We start from the raw sequence: 17,060 nt of genomic DNA, 5'->3' as shown, positions 1-17,060 counted from the left end.
AAACAGCTGAACGAGGACACCATAAACCACAAAATCGATGTTGCTGGACTCTAGGATTAGGGAAGCATTACTTCTAAAATAGGGTCCAGATAGTTCCAAGAAACCAGTGGTGATCATATATATTTTTTTTGGTGAAGAGATTGTGCTGATAGCACAACAACAAATCAGTCCTAGAGGCAGTAGGTCTAAAAAATGTTTTCCAAAATTGAAGCTGCTTATGGAAAATACCACGTGAGTCTGCTGCAAACCAAACCATGGGCAGAAATATGTGCCTTTTTTTCCTTCATGTGGTGAGGTAACAACCAGATATGTTATACTTTTCTTAAAAAATTCTAAGAAAAGGGAAGAAACCTAAATCTTAAAAATAATGCATCATTTTGACAATATATTTGAAAATATATTCCTTATTGGAGGCCTATTTGTGAATCTATTTTTAATATTCTACTTGAAAAATAAAAGATAATAATCCAAACATTTTCAGGAAATGGAGAAATCAATATATAGACTTGTTTCTCAGGCCTCCAAAAATTACTTTATCTATAAAATACCTGTGTAAAAATGTATAGCTCCAACTGGTTCATTCAGAGTAGAGAAGCCCAAAATGATATTGAAAAGGGGAAGAAAAAGAAAGCACCTGCCAGGGGTGCAAGAGAAGGCACAGGTGCATCCCCAAACACAGTGACACCACCTCTAGTGTAAATGTCAATCAAGACTGAGTCTATCTTTTCACAGCATTTCCAAAAAGCTTCTCAAAATTTCACTGGGCTGAAAGGAAAGGAAATTATTCTTATAAGAGTATTATTTCACAGACAAATCATGTCAGACCATATTCTCCTCAGGAACCTAGAAAATGATGCAACCCTTATAAAAAAGCTTTCTGGATTCCATATGTGAGGTGTTCCGTGAGCCTAAAACAAAGAAATTATTGGTAACTTAAAGGACAGCCATCCAATTTACATGAAAGAGATCCAAGATCAGCTATTATTATTTACACTTACTTTAGGATTAAATTTTTTTTTTTTAAAGATTTTATTTTTCCTTTTTCTCCCCAAAGCCCCCCAGTACATAGTTGTATATTCTTCGTTGTGGGTCCTTCTAGTTGTGGCATGTGGGACGCTGCCTCAGCGTGGTTTGATGAGCAGTGCCATGTCCGCGCCCAGGATTCGAACCAACGATACACTGGGCCGCCTGCAGCAGAGCGCGCAAACTTAACCACTCGGCCACGGGGCCAGCCCCCAGGATTAAATTTTTAAGGTTGAAAATAATCCTGTTTTTTGTAAACACTGCAAAGCTAAAGAAATAGACAAAGGATTCGACATGAGTAAACAGGATCATGAAGGAGTAAAGGCCTGATCGTAAACAACAGTTCTTAAATACCGGAGAAAAATAATCCCACTCTGTACCTGGCCAGGGCATTGGCCCTAGAAAGGATCCAAGAACCTACAAATCTGTACAAAGATCCAGCTATCCAAGAGAGAGGTTACTCTGCAAAACCTACTATCACAGGTCTACTAGAGATGGGAAAGAGGTCTTGTAAGTATAGGGAAAAGTAACTGGAATTGTCTACCCTTCTGTGTCTTGAAATGTCATCCCATTAAACTAAGCATGGACCCAGGAATTAGCAGGTCCTCAATTTATCCCTGAAAGTGGGCTTAGGGTGAACACGGGTTTTCTATGAAGGATGCTGAATGGTTGGCTGTTCTCAATAAAGGCCAGGACAGTGTGTTTCTCATATTTCCTGCATCTAGCACAGTGCTTGCTACCTGGTAAGCATTCAATAAATATTTGCAAAATATATGACCATGAGACTACCTAACACAGATAGAATTCTAAAGCGTGATGCCTAGGGCAGTGTTTCTCAAATGTGGTTCCTCAACCAGCAGCATTAGCATGACCTGGGAATGTGTTAGAAATGCACATTTTCAGGCCCATTTCATATCTACTGAATCAGAAACTCTGGGTCTGGGGCCAAAAATCTGTGTTTCATGGAGTCCTCCAGGAGATTCTAACACACACTAGAGTTTGAGAACTGCTGGCTTGGGAAGTGGTGGCATTTCAAGAGTGAAAATCTCCAAGAAGAAAATGAATATACACATAATGTTTTGATATTTTCAACTTCCTGGGCAATCTGAATTCTCTAGATCTTTCATTCCCATGACTCTGGACTTGCAATCCCTTTTGTCTTTTTGAGTGGATGTAGTGTAATGTTACAGGGACACATTCACAAATAGGTCCACTCTAAATTTTTAGGCATCCAGACTGTTTCAAGATTGACTTACTGAAAGTTAAATCCTTGAAGATTTCAGCGTGCATTTGTGAGTGCACACAAGTGTGTATGAGTATGCAGGTGTATTGTAAATTAATATAGAATCAGAAAGTGTACAGTATCTTCAACTCACCCATTCAGAAAAAACTGTATGACAGGAAACAATTTCCTGAAAGGGACCTTGTAAAATCACAATCTTGTCAAGTGCTCTGATTTCTGATGAGAACAAAAAGAAACCAACGCTGTTTGAGAACAGAGCCTTGGGGAAGCCTTTGTTAACACAAGACAGCCTTCCCCTATTTTGCCAACTAGGGTCTCTTTCTGATGTAGTAGTTGTAGCTATTTTGTTTTTAGAAATCTACTATTTTAAATTAATATTGTGACTGAATCAATTGCTTCTCTCTTTAACATCTCTCATTTCTGCTCATTTCACATGAAGGTCTAATTTCTTCAAGAATTCCACTGACAATGATAAATATGTAGACCATTCTGTATTTTGAATTTCCTCCTTAATTTCTATTTTGACTCATTAAATTTCATCTGCAATGGAGAATCTAGAACCTCTAGCCATATTAATTAAAATGATTATTTAAAAAAAAAGAATATGAGTCAAAATAACTTAATGATCAAAAGAAAACCCTACTTCTGATCACATTGTGCCCTCCCCCTACTGTTCCCCTGCATGTTACTTTGGCTGAGGGAATTAAGTTCCTCTTGATATCATTTCAAAACCAACATGAATGTCACAGAAAAGCTAAGGTTAGGAAGGCATTTAGATGCTAGAGGAGGTAATGATAAATAATGCATGGGGAGAAAAAAGTAGCTTTCTACTTTTAATTCTCCTACTTGTATTTTATAAAGCAACTGGCCAGTTCATCTCTAGTAGTTACTCTACTACATTTCATAACGTTTTCATGAAACTGTGTCTTTTACATAGTTTTTTCTTTATTTTGAGGAAGATTAGCCCTGAGCTAACTACTGACAATCCTCCTCTTTTTGCTGAGGAAGACTGGCCCTGAGCTAACATACATGCCCATCTTCCTCCACTTTATATGCAGGACACCTACCACAGCATGGCTTTTTGCCAAGCGGTGCCATGTCTGCACCCGGGATCTGAACTAGCAAACCCCGGGCCTCCGAGAAGCGGAACGTGCAAACTTAACTGCTGCGCCACCGGGCCAGCCCCTACACGGTTTTTCATTCTGTTATATCTGAAGGATACAGAAAGCAACCACCTATTTAAGCCCTAGCAGGTAAATCTGACAAACTCCCTGCCCTGGCTTCCACGTCAGGCAGACAAATGGATAATGTGCGACTGAGAACTTTTTGAGAAAGTAAACTTTTTCTTATCTGATGTCATACTGCAAACTTCCTAGTTGAAATCTATAGCTTTAAGAACACTGAAATGAAACATAAAAGCATTTTCTCTATGTTCTAGGTTTGAAAATAATTCTCCTTAGCTGATGTTCTTACTTCCTCTCCTTACTTTGCATTGTCTGTTTCACCTGAGCTCAAGTGATCTTCTTTTTTTTTAATAATAATAGCGGTCAAAGCCACAAGAAATGAGATACTACTTAATATCTAGGTAGGGAAGGAGAGAGAAGCGGAGAGAGAGGAGGGGAAGAGACTGTACGTACGGGTGTGTATTTCAGGGCTCTGAGGCTTCCCCTACAATGAGACAACCGCTATCATAAAATCTGACTTCATTTGGCCTATAAGAGAAAAAAGACAAAATGCTACCTGTGACTCAGAGCCCTTCTCAGTTTCTATTCTTTACAAGGTACTTTTTTCAGCTCCCAGATTACAGTAATTTTTGCCTTAAGGAGTTTACCACACTTTCAACTTTCATTCACTTCAATTCATCAGTTATTCAGGTATTAGCTAGCTTGTGCATTACAAAATATTTTTGATCAGCTTCTTTAAGGGAAGAAGCAGGGGAAATCTGAGGGTTTGGTGGACAAATTCATTTAGGAGGAAGTAAATTTGTAGGTATTAGTTAATTTACAGTTCCCCATTTGATTTGTCCCCCTGACTTGGTATAAATTTGAGATATTTTTCTTCCAACATAGGGCTTATTATTATTACCGGGAATCTGCAATCTCCATATAACTTAACACCAGTCTATGTTAAGTAACAGATATTTTGGTTGATGTAGCAATTGTGCTTGCATTTGGAGAGAGTGTGGGAGAGCAGTTGTCTGCATCAGTAAAATTCATCACTAAAATTAAATGTTTTAATTTTCCTAATAGGCTTCAAAGGAGGAGGGAAATCAAATGTGCTTTTGAAAGATAATCGCCTGGAAGAGGAAGTCTGTATACAGACTTAATCAAATCTGGGGCAGAAGTTATGTTGCCAAAATTACTAATCATCAAAATGACCCTTTGTGCTCATTAGTGCATTACTAAGTGTGGATACCCTTCACCTGGAGCAAGCTGCTAATCCCCATAGTCAGGCATAATCTGTTTCTTTTCTCCTTTCTTTACCTCGACATTAAAGGCTTAGAAAAGACCCTTTTTAAAAACAACACCCAGAAGGCACTGTTATTTACCACCAAAGATAATAAATTAATGCAGCTTACAGCATTTATGCCAAAATAAAGAGAGCTGGTAACAGATTTGTTCCTGATGCATTAGAAATGAGCCCGCGTGACAAACTCCTGTTCTCTCTCCAGTGAAGCTGATGTATTGACTAGACAGGTAGATATTAGGTACTCAGGCTGTCTGGGTGCTATGGAAATCACGTCGAGAGCATTTGACCATCAGCAATGGGGCCAGACAAGCATGAGGCTCATTCTTATTCCAGCCAGGAAAGGGCCCTTGTTTGCATTGGCCTTTTCACTGAAAGGCTGCCATATTTGTCAGCTCAGACATGTTAAGATAGGCTCTGTCCTCATTATCTAATATTTCACCAGGCAGTAAAACCAAAGGATAAGGACAACCTAAGTGCCCATGTGGGCAGGAAAGCTTGAGTGCCGTCAGGCCCAGCACAAAGCCTGAAGCCTGGACAAGAGGAAGTCTACAGCAGAAGTTAATCACTTCATTTCAAAGGAAAGCTCTGAGGGATTTCAACAAACAATTATGATTTATCCTGGTTATATAATGAATCAGGAGACAGATGCTAAGGCATTTACTGCAGTATTATCCTCAGACATGTTCTTTATTTTCTTCCCCACTACATACTCTTAACTTAAATTTAATATAAATTAAACAGAATTAAAAGAAGTGGAGATATGCAACCATTGGTCTAGTGTTATTGAAGAATGGGTATGAGGAGAGATCACTTCTGCAGCCATTCCTCCACCTAGCTACCCAATGATCCATCCATTTATTAAAGCTTCATGAGTACCAGGCACAGTGCTAGTCACTGATGAGAACAAAATGGATAAGTTCCTGTTCTCAGAGAAGCCTGGACTTGCTGGGGGTGGGGGAGGGAATAAACTGATAGTTACAAACCAGTTGGCAAGGACTGTAACACAGATATTACAACCCACAACAGAAAAGGATATGAAGTACCTAGCCAGTGGGAGGAAGAGAGAGCTGGGAGAAGGCTTCCTGGTGGAGGTTAAAGGATAAGTAACAATTAGCTAGATGAAAGAGGGAGGGGGGAAGGAGACAGGATTCCAAAGGAGAGAGACTACCATGAAACAAAGGCTTAGAGACGACAAAGAGCATGGTGTGTCTGGGGCAACCCTAAGCAATGTGATGTGGCCAGAGCATTATGACAAAGAAGGTAAAGGAGGTGGATACAGATTCCAGATCCTGGGGATAGGGGGAGCTACTGAAGAGTGTGGGGTTATATGATTCAATATCAACCGAGCTCTGTGGAAAATGGGCTCTTTGGGAAATGGATCAGAGGAGGACAGGGAGATAGGTTAACAACCTCTTCAAGGGAGGAGGCGATGAAGCCGTGAGCCATGGGCACAGCAGGTAGAGTAGCAGGTCATGGAAATACACAGGAAGAACAATGATAGGACTCAGGGGGAAAGGAAGAAGCAAGTGTCAAAAAGGACTCCCAGTTGTCAAAGAATGGCATAAAGTGGCTACAAGTTCAATTCTCTTCACTCTGAGCGTAACATTTATTGAGGCAAATAACACACCGGAATTGTGGAACTCAGAGGAGTCCCCAAAGAAAGCCAAAGGCAAAGTCAGAAAACAATGACAAAACTATGCCAGCAAGGCTACGAGGTAGCAGTACCCTGCCTCAGGGTGTGATCTGTTCGAGGACTTCTGTGACAGCAGAGATAGTACCCACAACAACGACTCAAGCAGTCCTTGGCACATGGTGCACACTCCAAAACTATTTATTAAGTGAATAAATAAATGAAAATCACACCAATGTTCAAGCCATCTGGCCTCTTACTCTGTGTATCTTGGGGAAAATAATAATGTCTCTTAAAATCTAGTTTCTCAGTTGAAAGTAGTTATAAAAATGTCCCCCTAAATATCTTAAGGGCCAAACTACTGTCTTTCTTTTGGGAACTCTAATAAAATTTACTATTTTTGCAACTTCTTTAGGTTCCCAATCCTATGTTTTCTAGAACTACTAACTAGATTCTAAGCATCTGAAAGGTGGTGCCTGGGCCACATCCTTCCCAGAAGGCTCAGCAACAAAAGGCATTCACCAAACACATGAAGATCAGGAGACCAGTTCCAGCTCTGCCCTTAGGAGCTGGGCAGGTATCTTTAAGTCAGTTGGCCATACTTTCTGCACCTCACGCTGTCATCTGCAAACGTAGGCAAATATTTCCTCTACCTATTTCATAAAGCTGTTTTAGAAAAAAATAAGATAGTACAAAAGTAACACTTTGAAACCTTAAATTATATATATTTATATGATTTAATGATAATATTACAAAAGCAACTAGTTTGTGAATAGCAACTGATCTACTCTGGTTAGTGAATAAACCTTAAAATAAGAGCTTTAACTCACAGTCTTATAGTTTAGGTAAAGTAATCTAAAAGAACAATATGAATAAGCGAGCTTTTGCCCAGGAATATGTAGCAAGGTCTGATTTAGATGAGTGTTGAGATGAAGTGAGGCTATGTGGGGGGTGGGCCATCCAAGGGCAGAGCCCAGCAGCAAGCATGGTGAAGACACGGGCTCAGGCTGGACAGAACGCCCACTCAGGGCTCAGCATGGGGCCCAGCACAGAACTGATAGGGACACATATTCATTACTTCTCCTTCTCTCTCCAACAGCCTCTTGCCCTTTAGGCAACTCGAAGGTTAAGCGAACTGACAGTTGCTGAGTGCTTCTGTGCCACAGACTGTGCTAACCACTTTACATTCTTTTGTTTTTCTTCCCTCACTTCTGGCAGGAATCACTATGTCCAGTTGTACAGAGGAAGATATTGAGGTTGAGCAGGATATTGTTACTTGACTAAAGATGCATGGCTAGCAAGTGACAGTAACTCCAACCCTCAAAGGCCATGCTCAGGGGCCGGCCTGGTGGCGCAGCGGTTAAGTGCGCACGTTCCGCTTCTCAGTGGCCCAGGGTTTGCCAGTTCGGATCCTGGGTGCGGACATGGCACCGCTTGGCAAAAAGCCATGCTGTGGTAGACGTCACATGCGTAAAGTAGAGGAAGATGGACACGGATGTTAGCTCACAGCCAGTCTTCCTCAGCAAAAAGAGAAGGATTGGCAGTAGTTAGCTCAGGGCTAATCTTCCTCAAAAAAAAAAAAAGAAAGAAAGAAAAAGCCATCCTCATTTCAGTGTGGAATAAATCATGGAAAGATACATGCATCTTTTAAAAAGCTCTAGGGGCTGGCCCTGTGGCTGAGTGGTTAAGTTCACATGTTCCGCTTCGGTGGCCCGGGGTTTTGCCAGTTCGGATCCTGGGCACAGACATGGCAGTGCTCGTCAGGCCACCTTGAGGTAGTGTCCCACATGCCACAACTAGAAGGACCCACAACTAAAATATACAACTATGTACTGGGGGAATTTGGGGAGAAAAACCCAAACAAAAAAAGAAGATTGGCAACAGTTAGCTCACGTGCCAATCTTTAAAAAAATAATAAAAATAAATAAAAAGCTCTAAACTGTCAAATGCTGTAGTGTGCCCTCCGCTAACCCTCCGCCACACACACATGTGCACGTATACACATGTGTGCACAAGTACACAGTCCTGGTAAGCACAGCAGCCGAGCTCAGAAATGTCCAGATGCCAGCAGTGCAGTGAATCCTCAGCCCCTGCCTGCTCACCCACCCACCAAGATGGGTTTGCAATTTATATTTTTAACCACTGGGTAAGGGGTGAGAGCCAATAGAAACCACAGAACTAAAATTACCAGGTTCACATTCTGGACAAACTAGAAAAGGAGGAATAAAAAATGAAGGGTAGACAAAACAGAAGCTAATGCTAAGATGCAGTTTTATAGCTGTATGATCTCTCGTTTCTTTTTATAACTGCATGAGTCCCTTTTTCAAGTTCCCAAAGATAAGGCTCCAAAGAATTTAGAGGAGTCTATCCAGAGAAGAGAGAATGCAAGCAGCTCAGCTGTTTGAAATACGCTACACTGTCTCCAGACAGTTTACTAGGGAGAGGAAAAGGAGAGACAAGCCTCTGTAAAAACTGCATTACAAGAAAAACAAACCAGCAGAAATGTATTATACAGAGCACAAATCCAGGTATCAACCAACTGGCATCCCTGTAATTATCCAATTTCAGAACTAAAAGTTGTATGTGTCTGAGTTTTTAAAAAGGTGAGCTTGTAATAATTAAGTGATGCTGCTTTTCTCTTTGCCAAGAGTTTCCTTAAAAATAGAGCTATAGTTCAAAGACATTTTTATGGTTTCATAAACCAGGAAAATACAAAATCCTTAGTGACCATTATTAGGTCCAGAGGCCTGCCTCTGGATGAGGCCATGATCCAGTCAACCAGGAGAGGAGGTACTGGTGGTCAGTCCCAGGAGAAATTCAGGGATGGGGACAGTCACCCTGTGCCTCTGTTAGCACCTACACCAGTGGTAATCATCCTCAGGGTCCAGAAAAGTCCTCCCAACAGGCAAGGTGATGCTCTTATTGTCATTTAAGCTTATTACAAGAATATCCTTGTTAGCAGCAGCCAACAGTCACAGAGCACCATCTTACATTGTGTGGGGATGCTGGGGAACCAAGCAGATTGAGACACAGTCCCTGAGCTAGAGGGACTCATATCTGCAGGCATGGAGAGCCCAGTGAGTGGTTCTAACAGAAAAGCTAGGTGACTGGAGATGACTGTCGAGACTGGGGAAGGTGCAGAAGCTTGCAGGAGACTGAGCAAAGGAGCTAAGGCGGGGATGCACACAGCTGTGCCCAGAGCCAGGCTGACTTTCTGAAGCAGCAGGGAGCTCAGGGCATGTGATCCAGTATGGAGAACTTCGGGGCCAGGAGTTGGAACTCTATCCTATCAGTAGTGAAAAGATGTTGAAGGTTTTGGAGCAGAGGCTAGAGCATATGCAGCAGAGGCTAGAAAAAGCAGACTGGTCAGGAAGCCCCTGAAGTTATCTCAAGGAGGGGTGTCAGCAGAAATGAGAAATTTATAAGGAAGGACTGTGAGGAAAGCATAGCATTAATAATTTAGGATTCATTTATGGCTAACAAATGGTGAACTAGGAGAAGAGAAAGGAAGGAAAGGGAGAGCTATGAGAGGCCTTAAGAAGGAAGACTTGATGGGACCTTGTAGCTCATGGTAGCCAGCATTAGCTCTGCTGAGAAGGGACATGGAAATGTGAGAAAAGTCTAACCTCTTGCCAAGTGCATATGGCCCTCAGCTGACGTATGGACAGACTGCATTCCAAAAGCTCACTAAAAAAGTCATCTTTGGAATTTGGAACTAATTTTTCTATAGAAAAAAATATATCACAAATGGTGGGGTAGTATCTAGGACACCTCACAAGGTATAAGTGAAATATACGCCATAGGCAAAGGTGGCATTTCGGCTCTATTATATATAGATTTGGTGGATTTGGGAAGGCAAATCCAACGTTATCATGTCTCCACCAGTTTAAACCTCAAATTCAGGATGATCCCAGAAACACCTGAGCTATATGGGCACCTCCCAGCCATAGGAGTCACCAGCCAAGAGAATGCCCTTTAGCTACCACATGGAGACAAGCAATTCTCTTCCTTTCAGCCATGCTAGTCATCCATGAAGGAAGAGGCTCCCCAGCTTGAGGTAAGTTGGAGAGCTTCAGGCTCAGTGAGTAAGGAAGAAGTGATTTCCTACTAAAAGGAACTGGCCTACTTAAATGCTTTACATATACAATCAGATAACTATACATAAAAAATCAAATGACCACAACCTGACAATTACTTCTTTTGTGAGTATTTTCTGGATTTTTCTCACATTCATAAATCACCAATATCATCTGAAACAGATAGCATTATGTTACCAACTTATAGCAACTTGTGGTCCTCTGTGATCCCTGACTCAAAAAAGACTTAAACATCTTTTAAACTGGTCACTGTATTTTCATGGATTCTATTTTGATCTCTTGTATTTATCATCACTGAGTTTCAGCTTGTTTTTCATACCATCAAAAAACAAAAGTTGCTCCAAGCTAAATACATTTATTATTATTGTTATTATTATTATTATTACAATATAGTTAATAAGTCAGCATCAGCATCTTATTCAGCTGCTTTCATGATCCACAAACACTATGTGTCACTGTCTCTTCTCCCAAGGGGAGACCGTGCCCTCTTCCTCTGAAAGTTAATACTTCTATGTGTTTCTCTTTCCTATATATTCCCTCTAGCTTATTCTCTGGCATCTAGCACCACACTCAGCAAACACTACTTGGAGGAGGACAGTGAAGAAGATGGTGGTGGTGGTGATGACGACGATGAAGATAAAGATGATGATATGCTGGTCTGGCAGGTCACAAGGTGGAACAAGGAAGTTATTCTCATCTCCTCGGAGAAGAGCGGTCCCAGATTGGTCAATCTAATTTGAGGGAAAATTTCAAGGTGTTCCATAGGAATTATAAATAGTTATCAAAATTAGAAAATACAATAGGAATGGAATCATTCATCAGAAAGATGATGCAAGCCGTTGTTTTATTTTTTTAAAAAAGGGACCCAGGGCCTGCCCAATAGCGTAGTGGTTAAGTTTCTGCACTCTGCTTCAGTGGCCCAGGGTTCACAGGTTCAGATCCTGTGCATGGACCTACACACCATTTATCAAGCCATGCTGTGGCAGGCATCCCACATATAAAATAAAGGAAGATGGGCACAGATGTTAGCTCAGGGCCAATCTTCCTCAGCAAAAAGGGGAGAATTGGCAATGGATGTTAGCTCAGGGCTAATCTTCCTCACCAAAAAAAAAAAAAAAAAAAGGCACCTATCAAGTTTGCAGCAAGTACTTTGAACCAAGACTCCATGGATGAGCTTCACTGGTTGGCCCTGTAACTATAAACTAGATGTGAAACTTGGTGTATTTGCATTTTTCTGAGATGAGGGTCATTGGCCTGCATCACATACTCAAGGTTAAGGACCACAGGTTATTAGAGATCAATTCTCCCTATTCAATCTCTTATCCCACCAAAAAGAAGCAGAAGGGCATTGACCTCCCTCTCCTTACTCCCATTCCAGCTTCATTTGGGTGTGGAAGGCATACGCATAGTCTCTATTTAGAGACAAAAATTGTAGCTCAGTTTTAGAGATAACAATAGAAAAGCCCATCAATGATTGAGGAGCAAATTAAAATTTCAGGATAAGACTGTGCTTTTTCACCTTGAAAGTAACAGTCCATTTTCAGGTGACCTGATTTTGTTTTCTTAAGAGCTATGCTTCACATAGCCAAACTATACTAGAATTAGCCTAGAGCAAATCAATTTGCAACTAATAATGCAGTCGATAGTTTTCTTTATTAGGGTTCCATTTATTCATTAAAGAGGATTTGTGTAATGCTAAAGATACTATACACAAAATCTCCTTTCTTCCTTCACGTTTTCTTTCCCTCACTATCACCAAAAATGAATTCACATTTTAGTTTTCTGAGAATAAGAACAGCTCCATTTCTTAGGTTTTCTCTTAGGATTTTTCTCAAAGGTTGCTCTTTTTTCTAATTACAATCCACAGAATCATAACTCATACTGCCCACATTTCTAACATCACAACATTGAAAAGACTGGCCCCAGATAAGCAAAGCTTCTCACTGGCATCTCCAGGTGTTCCTCAGCAGCCCGCAAACCAATTTCAACACAAGCCACTCTTTGAGACTGTCAGTACTCCAAATGCAGGGTAGCTAAACATCAGTTCTCAAATCCTGGTGAACATGCCTTTTTTGCCCATTACACAACCACTAAAAAATTAGTCTCATTTCTCAAAGTAATCAAATTTCTTTTTAGTTAATGCAGGCATGGAACAGCATGCCCAAGAGTTTGCTTTCCCTTTATGAATCCTGTTTGTGTTTACTATACTATCACATCTGCTTCAAATCACACAGGTTGAAACTTGCAGAAATATGAAACTAGTCTCAAGCAAATTTAGATACTTACAAAAAGGCTAAGCCACAAAGAAAAAAGAAATGCCACTAGGAAATTAAACACAGGATATTTGTTAAGTGTCAGGTCAAGACATCCAATAATAGTTTTAAAACATATGCTAAGGATTCCTTTCCACAGAAAACTACATATCGTTTTGCTGAATGTTGTCAATTCTTTCTTCAAAGCCACATCCTCACTGCCACCGAGCCAACAGGTTTCACTAAGCAGTGCTCACGGCCACCTTTGTGGGCCTCCCTCGGGAGACCCCAATGCCACACTGTCGACATCCCTCACCTAACACTCCATCTTCCACTACCCCTGGACGTCCTCCTGCTACTGTCTTGAATTTAAACTCGCCATGTGCCTTTGTTCTCTCACCCAACAAATCTGAAAGTTCTAAGCTCAAAGGGTCTAGCAGAGTGTCATAAACAGAGAAGATAATCCAGTCTGTTAAGTGAAGTGAGGATGAAGACTTGATTTAACTAACTCAGGATAGCATTTATCATCTAGCTCATAAGTTTAGTTAAAACAATTTTTAATTGCAATCAGGAGGGCTTAAAGTGAAAAATATCTGAACATGATTTGGTGAACATTAAATGATGTGCTGTAAACTAGGCAAGAAATTGGGCAAGAAATCTACTCTCTTGATACTTGCAATAACTTTTAGGAGACAAAATACTCTCCCCGAAGATTTTATTCATAGTAACCCTCCCTTCAAACTTTTCCTTTGTATTTCTGGAAGATTTTCTTTTTTAAAAGTATAATTAGTGACTCAGCTGGGGAAGGAAAAAACTGGGATGATATTTCACTTCTTCATTCTAAAAAAGCTTTGTGCTCTCAGAGGGCAAGAGACAAAAAGGGAGGGTGGGGTCTCCAATACAAATATTCCCATCAGAAACACAAGTTTCAAGCTCTGAATTCCTTTTGGCTACTACTTAGAACCTGGTAGAATCTGATTCAAGAGAAGTAGTAAGGTCTGTTTGTTTCTAACATTTCACAGCAATTTGTAAGGAGATTCTTGAGAACACTTGCCACAGTAGAACTCCCTTCTAGGTTGTGGCATTTCAGAGGGCCAACAGAGAGCAGTGGTCTGGGAAGTGCTCACACGCAGTGCGAAAGCTCCAACAGTGTCAAAGCCCAGGATTCTCAGGCAGCAAGGGAAGTGAATCCTGAGATAGGAAGATGCCAGGAAAAGCCATATTGTTCTGTCATTCTGCAATGCACTGTATGGTAAATGTTTCTGTAGTGCTTAGATACCAGGTGCTGGGGGTACAAAGATGAATGGGACATAGACCCTGCCCCAAAAGAGCTAGTACCATGATGAGGAAGATGTCCAGGTGAATGAATCACAATGTGACAAGGATCTAAACAGGAGTCTAGACAGGATACTGTGGACAGTGGAGCGAGCGGCCAGTCTGCCTGGGGCCAGGGACAGCACTGGAGAAGTGCTGCCTTGGCTGGTTTCACGCAAGAGCTGTATAGCCCAACCACATTCGGTTTTTTTCCTAGCAGACTTTCTAATAATACAAAAATAATCAAGTAAGAGGCAAAGATAACAAATGGCAGAACAGCCATTATTAAATTTGATAATAGATGTACTTTTGCAAATCTGGTCATCTTAAAGCCTTCTCAATTATCAAAGAAGAGAAGTGAGCATTCGGAATGACTGAAAGTTATAGACTTCCACTAGGCTTAACTTAATGTCTTCATCAGCCCAAGGTCTCCATCCCAGGCTATGCATGAAGCCCACAGAGCTCAAAGTGGTTATAGATATCAGCCTGGAAAAAATGCAGCTTCTCTTTCAGGAAGTTCCTGACCAGAGAATATTGAGATGGGGACATGAGATGGAGCATGTCCACCATAAAATATTTGGCTTCTCTTCCCTCCAGAAGATCTAAACCTGTGGTCTCACCTTCATTACCTGAGCAGGTTCTAAACATATGAAATTGAATATGACATCAGTCTCTCTACCCCGAGTCAATTTCTCTGATTATACTCCTTCTACCAAAATACTATTACACTCCTCCCCAATCTAATAGAAAATGAATTCCAATCCAGGCTTGTTTGCTCAGCATGAATAATTGCTCAACCTATTCTTGTCACCTCTCACTTGAGCCAAGCATACTCCTAAGATTTCTAAGAAAAAATTAAGAAAAGCTTTACAGGAGAATCACTGTGAAGCAAAACTTACAAAGCAACAATTTCTTCCCAAACACTGACCTTCCCAATGTCCTGTAACAAGCACCCTGTGCAGGAAGGAACAGCTCCATCCATTTAGGGTGAGCACACATGTCTCCCAGACTTCACGAGGGCTTTGCAAGTCTAATTCACACTATTTTGTACCCTCCAAGATGCTACCATTAGGACAGGAAAAGGCAAGTCCTTCAGCTAAAAGTCTTACCACTGGTACTGGTCAGAAATTCCCCATTCTATGAGGGGCCAAGTAAAAACGATCACTTCTGGATAAACAATGGTTTAAACAAGCTACCCTAAAACACCACCTGCCAGTTACCAGGATTTAGCCGCCCTAATTTAAGTAAAAAAATGGTGAACTCTGGGCACTGGGAAACATTAGCAAGAGGCATGACTCAGAATTCATAAAACAACTCTAAGAACACCTACTTTGTTCCCACTGATTGTTACCTTCTCTGCTTTCCTTCTGGAGTTTCTTAATCTATGTGCATTGAAGGACAACAAAGATTTGGGGAACCTTTTGAATATGACAGCTGGCTGAGAAGGCAGCCAGAGGGAAGACCTGATGGGGGACTGATTTCTTCTGTTACTTGAAATCTATCAAGAAATCTGTAATCTTAAAGCTATTTCACTATCCCTCCAAACAGTTAAAACACTGGTCTGGCCTAAAGAATGAATCCTGTATATTCTTCACCCATGTTAGTAATGATTCATGAATTAATTACAGTTTTGAATATAGCTTGCTCTACCTTTTTGTTCAGAATTCTGAGCAACAGTGGCATTTGAACAGCATCAGGCAACCTCAAACCACCCAAAATGATCATCTACAATTTTAGGAGAACACATTTTTTCTGACCCTGATGAAGATTAACCCCAGGTCTTCATTTCATTGTCTACCAGAGACAGCAGTAAGCATGGAAAAGGTGTGGGTTCTTGGTAATCCCCACATGATTCAGGGGGCGTGGATGGAGATGGCAAAAATAGTACTGATTTTAAGCGGCTACGTTCAGCTTCATATGCTTTATATAGGGTCCTTGGAAGCGCGGGAAGCTACAGGAATTGAATGTAGTGGTTCTCAGCTTTAGACTGCTTTCTGGAGGAAAGAGAAGACACGCTTACTAACTTCACACTTCAGAAAGGCAGCCCAAGACTGTATCTTATGGTCACCAGGGTAGTGCTCACCCCCAAGTAGTCCTGGGCAAAGAAGACTTGCCAGAGCCCTGGTGAGGTGCCCACTGGATCTCATCATAGGCAGTTTGCAAGAGACCTCAGACACAGAGCCAATCAAGGGTTTCTTGTTTACCTCTCCGAGTACAAAATCAGGAGCATGCCCTTTAAATGTATCTAGAGCTGTGATGATCAGCAGCATTTCTCCACTCATTAAGTACCCAATTAAGAAGACGCTTGGCCAAGGCCATGCCACTTCCTTGCTGCCAGACTCCTGCCTTTCTTCACTGAGCAGAAGGCAGGAAGGTGCCTGGCAGAGTCCTGGGGGTGCTGTGAACTCCCTCATTCTCACTGGAGTCTTTGCCACTCTCTGGCTCTGATGACTGAGGCCAGCGGATCTGGCTTTCGGCTTGGCAGTAGTCCAGGCAATGAGCTGCAGTATAAGGTCGCTATGTCCTGAGCCATGAAGTGGTGTTTTGAGAAGACCTACTGCCCACTGTAGGGCTGACACACACACAAAGCCAGACTTGCCACTTTCTATTGTTGTGACCCTCCTAGATGGTCATGTGTCTGTAATTCTTTGTTGTCAGATACAAAGTATTCTGAGGGTCAGTTTGTTGAGCAAACTAAAATGTCATCTTCTATCACCACCTTTTATCTTTGCTTCAGTTAGATTGAGAATGTTCTTCCAGAGCCTAATGATTTTTTAAAAAGAAAAACCACCTGCAAAATAAAATACAACCACTACCACTCCCAAAAACACTGCTTAAACCCAGAAGCTTAATTTTGATGGAGATCAGCTGTCTTGCCTCACTTATGTACAACAAAGAAAGCAAATAAACAAAAATAAATAATACCTTATTCTTCTAGGGGAAATTTAATACAATTCAACCAAAATGTTGATATAATTATCAGTTAATATCAAAAAGGAAATTAACTCAAAGTAATGCTAATCATTAGAACA

The 17,060-nt window shown here is 41.1% G+C and overlaps 1 protein-coding gene across 42 annotated transcripts in view; it reads right to left on the bottom strand.

Moving 5' to 3' along the window:
- LDLRAD4 (low density lipoprotein receptor class A domain containing 4) overlaps nucleotides 1–17,060 on the bottom strand; it is a 428,527-nt gene that overhangs the window by 54,520 nt on the left and 356,947 nt on the right. For 4 of the 42 annotated variants that reach the window (XM_070513537.1, XM_070513525.1, XM_070513528.1 and 1 more), the window contains one exon: nucleotides 3,904–3,978. The exons of the other annotated variants lie outside the window; for them this stretch is intronic. The gene's annotated coding sequence lies outside the window, so the exon portion shown is untranslated. The remainder of the gene's footprint in view (nucleotides 1–3,903; nucleotides 3,979–17,060) is intronic. 42 annotated transcript variants of the gene reach the window in all.

This window comes from Equus asinus, chromosome 7, assembly GCF_041296235.1.
Source record: "Equus asinus isolate D_3611 breed Donkey chromosome 7, EquAss-T2T_v2, whole genome shotgun sequence".
Lineage (NCBI taxonomy): Eukaryota > Metazoa > Chordata > Mammalia > Perissodactyla > Equidae > Equus > Equus asinus.
Note: the sequence above shows the minus strand (reverse complement) of the source record. Positions and strands in the feature narration are given on the sequence as shown.